Genomic DNA, 6156 nt, shown 5'->3' with positions numbered 1-6156 from the left:
GCTCAGGGCTCTTTCCCACCTCCTAGCCAGGGACACTTGTAAGAGACAAGAGCAAGAACCGTTGTCACTCCCAGCCTGCGGACCCAGCAATTCCAACGTGCAGGTGGCCTTCCATTTCCCACGCTCACCTGATCCTGTCACGGCCCCACCCCCACCCTACCACACGTATTCATAACACTCTTCGGAGACTTCCGGAATCCTCAACAGGGCATAGATGGCCCAGCCGAGGGACTGCCTTCCTTCAGCTTGTTTCTGTGGGGTGGCCAGTTCTGAGAGCGTCAGCCCCCTCTCTGTTCTCTTGGCCTCCGCCTTGGTATCTCTCACCTTCTGCCACCTTGCCCACTCCTTCTCTCACCTCTGTCAATCCCTCAGCAAACAAAAGTCTTCTGCCAGGCCTTCCTGAGGCAGCTGGTGGCCCCTGGGGCTGGCCAGGGAGGTTGACCATTGGCCGGACCCCTGAAAGTTTCTCGTATGGCCCAGACCAGCCAGCTCTGTGGCCTCAGCGCTGGGAAGGATTAAAGCCACAGTCTCCCCTTTCCAGAGGGGGAGGAGGCTCCCTGGACCTCGGCAGAGCTGAGCAGGCTCTCAGGAGGCCTGGCACAGGGTCGCTGCACCCTGACTCTGCCCGGGTACAGTGCACGGAGCTTTCCCTGCGGCCTCCCACCCCAGGCACCCTCAGCTCCAGTGGCCTGTCCTCCATGGAGCCCAGCGAGAGGGTTCCCTTAATGAATTACTCATGCAGTCACACTGAAGAATTTTACACTGAAATCCCTTCTCCATGAAGCCAAGGCTTAAGACTTCGATGCTGAAACTAAACTCCAACCCTACCTGTACGACAGCTGTATGCCGAGGCAGGTCATTGCATCTCTCTGAACTTCAGTCTCCTCATCTTCAAAAGGAAAGTGGTAACTGCTGTTGTGGAGGCCGCGCTGCAATGCCCTGCTTCCCTCAGTACTCAAGGACGGTCTCCAGGTGCTGCCCTGGCTTGGCAGCTTTCCTTGGAGCTGTCTCTGTCGAAAGGGAGCTGCCTCACTTAAGGTCATGCCCTTCCCCTGGGCAGCCTGCATCCAATGCCTGGTCATCCCCAGCATATGAAGGCCCAGCCCCCTCTCCCCGACCTGGGACAGTCCTGAAGGGCCATTCCAGCCTCAGAGCCCTCCTTGTGGTCCACTAAGGCCTTTTTTGAGATTGCAGCACAGCTCAACTTCTCATTCTGTTCAGTCCTGCTTCTTTCCAGTTCCATCCCTTGCACTTGTGATGATCCCAAGGGCACTCCCCAGTGAAGCTCCCGCACAGTAATCTCCACCCCAGAGTCTGCTTCCAGACCCAACCTGCAGGCAATTCAATTCCTGCCTACCTGCTGACTGGGCTACTACAAGGATGAAAGTGTTTTGTAAAGTGCCATGAGAAACACAGCTGCTGCCGTTTACCTTCATCATCATTGTCCTCTCCATCATCTTCACAGCAGAGCCTGCCCAGCTGGTGTGATGAGGTTCACATACTTTGGAAGTCCAGTAAATGAACATCCAGCCTTCTTTTTTCTCCTAAGGACAAGGTCCTTTGCATTCTTCCTTTTACCTTCTGATTAGAATGACCTTCCCAAATTGGCCAGACTCCCTCAGAAAGCCAGCTGTGGTCCTAAGGATCTAGGGGTTCAGATTGGTGCAGTTCTGTTACCCACAACTCATTCTCTGCACCAAGAATCAGTGCGCTAAGTGCCCATTGGATTCTCTCTCCTACATTCTCCAGATGCCTTTCTAGCTGCGCTTCCTACTCTTTATTTAAAGCATGTACTTTCCTCCTGTAGACCAAAGCATCCATCCCTAGGGGGTGGCAACAGGTCTTAAGTGAGGCCTAAGGGGAGGGTCTCCTCTCCTAGAGCTAAGATTTCCTTCCTTCTGGGCCATGTTTACAGCCCCCCAAATAAAGAAAGCCTGGGATCCCTCTCTCTTAGGGAACAGGCAATGGTCCCAGATTATTGTTACCCTTCTAAGTATTCCCACACTGTCTCACTACTGGGCCCACAGCCTTGTCAGCGTTTTGGAGTGGAATGGCAGGTAGGGACACTGCCAGGTGAATCAGATCTCCAACCCAGTCCCTATTCCTGGGCCCTGCCTGACCCCGAATCTGTGCTCCTCAGGAGTACAACGTCCTGCATCTCTCTTCTGGAGCTTTCCCTGCGTCCTCCCACAAGGTTGCAGACACTGAGCAGGGAGCCAGGAATATGGAAGATGGAGGTTTCTCACCCCACTCTCATCCTGATGTCACAGACCTCATTTTCTGACACTAATTGGTTGCCATGGACACAAGTTCATTAAAGTGCATGATGACTTGAGGTGGTGAGAAGGAGAGCCATAAGAGCAAGCTTTGCCACGAAGAATCCACAGAGCCCTTCAGAATCAAGCAGGGCTGCCCAGAGTCCCTATCCTCTGCTGGTACATTTGCCTCACAAATAAGGAGAAAAGTCTGTCTTGTCTTTGAGTAGGGAGATGTTGCTGCAAAGTCAGAGATAGTCCAGAGCAAGAAAAACCAGCCACTTACCCTGGAATAAATGGATATCACATATGATGTGGACCCCTCTATTTCAGTCTTAGATCAGAAGTCATCTCTTCTAAGAAACTGTCCTTAACTATCTAATCTCCCATCCCCATCTCCATCTCTCTCTCTCTCTCTCTCACACACACACACACAACACACACACATGGACACACACATTCCTCTTACTACTTACTCACCCTAGAGCTTACACATTCTTTCAATCATTCATTCAACAAGTACTGATGAGCCTCTGGTGTGTTGTAAACCCTAGGGATACAGCCAGGAGCTGACAGGGCCCTGCCTTATGGAGCTCACTGTCAACATCTTATACCATGTCCTTCTATACTCACATGCTCAACCCTTTAATATGCATCTCTGGGTTTTCTTTTTTCATTCCAGTTCCCCAAATGTGGTGAGCTCTCTGGTTGCTGGTAGGGCGGGGTACAATTTGCTTTTTATCCCCTCTACCCATGGGCTTTCCAAGAGTGGAGACTTTGAGCCTATTAATGTACAACCTGGCCTAACACTAAACCAAGATTTGGGGCCCCTCAGCCTCCCATGTCACCCCATTGCTCCCAGCACCAGCCTTCCAAGGACCTTGGATTCTTCCATTCTCTTTCAAGGCCAAGGAGCAGAGGAATAGATAGGACTTGAGGATGAGAGCAGAAAGGTGTGTCTGCTCTGTGTCTACTGGAGCATATACACAGGCACCAGATGCACGGCTGGGCCTTCATACATCTGTGTCCTGCCATCACGCATGTGCACTTATGTTGGCCAATATCTGTGACTTCTAAATTAGCCAGTACAAGGGTGTGAGCAGGTCTGTGATTCCACTTATGAGCGTGAGTGAGCATGTGTTCAGGGAAGGGGAATTTAGGGTTATGTGTCTATGTGTGTTTTTTCCAAATGCTTGGCTTTTTTCAAAATCGCTAAGAGCACTACTGTCATTTATGGGGTTTAAAATGTCAGAACAGGGCCCTCAGGGAGGCAGGGGAGATTAAACTGCAAACAGTGAAGGTTATAGATGACGTTTCTGATAGGCTGACAGGCGGACTCAAATGATGCCACACTTTAGCAATCATTTAAACACATACACTCATACACACACACGCACGCACACACACACACACACAGATCATCTCTCCATATTTTAACAGCATATTCTGAAGGCTAAAAACATAAAAGGCCAAGTCTAGAGAACCACGGCTCTGCTTTCAGAACCCAGCCAGCAGCTGTCTGGTCTTGTGTGTGTGTGTGTCTACTCACTCAAGTGCACCTACTGTGCCAAGTGAACACATGTGCTTATTTGTTTTGGGGTCTTTTTAAAATAAATTTATTTATTTTTAGTTATTTATTATTTTTGGCTGCGTTGGGTCTTCGTTGCTGCGTGCAGGCTTGCTCTAGTTGTGGCGAGTGGGGTCTATTCGTTGCAGTACGTGGGCTTCTCATTGCGATGGCTTCTCTTGTTGCGGAGCATGGGCTCTAGGCATGCGGGCTTCAGTAGTTGTGGCTCGCGGGATCTAGAGTGCAAGCTCAGTAGTTGTGGCGCGTGGGCTTAGTTGCTCTGTGTCATGTGGTATCTTCCTGGACCAGGGCTTGAACCCATGTCCCCTGCATTGGCAGGCACCACCAGGGATACCCATTGTTTTTGTTTTTTATGAATTTATTTATTTATTTATTTATTTTTGGCTGCATTGGGTCTTCATTGCTGCATGTGGGCTTTCTCTAGTTGCAGCGAGCGGGGGCTAGTCTTCGTTGTGGTGTGCGGGCTTCTCAATGCGGTGGCTTCTCTTGTTGCGGAGTATGGGCTCTAGGCACGTGGGCTTCAGTGGTTGTGGCGCACGGGCTTAGTTGCTCCACGGCATGTGGGATCTTCCTGGACCAGGGCTCGAACCCGTGTCCCCTGTGTTGGCAGGCGGATTCTTAACCACTGTGCCACCAGGGAAGTCCCTTGTGTGCTTATTTGTATTTTAGTGTCTGTATAGGTTAATTCCACCTCACTTTTATATAGTGCCCTATATAATTAACAAAATATACCACATTTAACAGTCTACCTGAGCATCATAACAACTTGTATAAAGTAGGCAGGGTCAAGGTTACTATCCCCATTTTACAGATATAAGAAAACTGAGGCTCAAAGAGGTTCGATGGGCTGCCCAAGCCCACCAGCTAGGAAATGATAAAGTGAAGGTTAGAAACAGAGTCTTTTCATACTTATCCAGACCTCTTTTCTTGAGGTTGTGTTTCTCAACTCTGGCTACTTTAAAATCCCCTGGGGAGCTTTTAAAACCCATCAATGCCTGAGCCCTACCCCCGGAGATTCTGATCCAGTTGTTCTGAAGGTGGTCCTTGTGGTATATTTTAAAATTCTAACATGCAGACTGGTTGAGAACCACTGCTTCCGGGCCTGGTGAAGTCAGGCAGGAGCTGCGCACAGGGGCGTCCCAGGTGTCTAATTAGGCTCACATCCCCTCCATGTGAACGTGGATTCCAGTCTCTTTCCTCCTCAGGGTCTATCTTGGCATCAACTTCCCGGGAAGACTTACTTCCCAGGATGGCAAGAGCCTCTATTTCTTCTGCATCACCCCAACTCCCCACCCCCTTCCAGACTGTGGAGACTTAAAAGGATGCTCAGCTCAGCCTGATGAATGAAGAGGCTACCAGCCATGTGCTCACAGTTGTGGCCACCCGGTAAGGGGCAGAACATGTGGTCTCACGAAGAGGGAGGAGAACCAGCTCCACCTGGCCCATCAGCCAGAGGAAGGCCAGAGAGGTGAGAGGCAGCTGCCTTAGTAACAAAGGACGAGAGAAAAAAGGGAAAGAGACAGAAAGAAGGGAAGAGAGAAGATAACAGCTGGCCCCCTTTGAAGGCTGTACGGACCAGCTAACTGCTAAAGTCATGGGCAGTGCTCACCTCACTCAGCCCTCTGCAAAAGAGGTGGTCTAGCAGAGCAGTTAGGAGCACAGACTCAGGTAGTCACCTGCCTGGGCTTGAATCCTGGCTTCTGGTTACTAGTTACGTAACTTCGGGCAAGTCCTTAATATCCGTGTGCCTTGGTTTACTTATCTTTAAAATGGCAATGATAATAATAGGACCTGCCTCATCAAGTCTCTGGGAGGATTCAGTGAGTTCATGTAAAGTCCCCAACATAGCATAAGTGCTGGGTAGGGTTCAACCGTTGCTATTCTGCATCATTCGATGCTTTGGAATTCTCCCTCCTTGAAACTCTTCCTATCTTCCTGAACATTCCTTCTCGGCCTTCTTTGCTAGCCCTGTTCCTCTGCCCTCCCTCTGAGTCATTGGTTCTCAGCCCCAACTTCATTTTAGAATCACCTGAGGAACTTTTACAGCTCATTTCCAGAGATTCAGATCTAGTTGGTCTGGGGTGGGGCTCAGACACTAGTGTTTTTCAAGTTCCCTGGCTCATCGAAATGTGCTGCCAAGGCTGAAAACCACTCCTCGAAGTGTTGATACTCCTTAGGGCTCTATTCTTGGCCTTCTCTCCTCACGTGTCTTTCTTTTTTTTAATAATCACCTGCAATTGTTTAACATTACAGCGTTTTAAAAAAATTAACTCATGAATTAATTTGGCTGCACTGGGTCTTAGCTGCTGCGTG

This window comes from Monodon monoceros, unplaced genomic scaffold, assembly GCF_005190385.1.
Source record: "Monodon monoceros isolate NGI ecotype Baffin Bay Population unplaced genomic scaffold, NGI_Narwhal_1 Super_Scaffold_4, whole genome shotgun sequence".
Lineage (NCBI taxonomy): Eukaryota > Metazoa > Chordata > Mammalia > Artiodactyla > Monodontidae > Monodon > Monodon monoceros.
Note: the sequence above shows the minus strand (reverse complement) of the source record.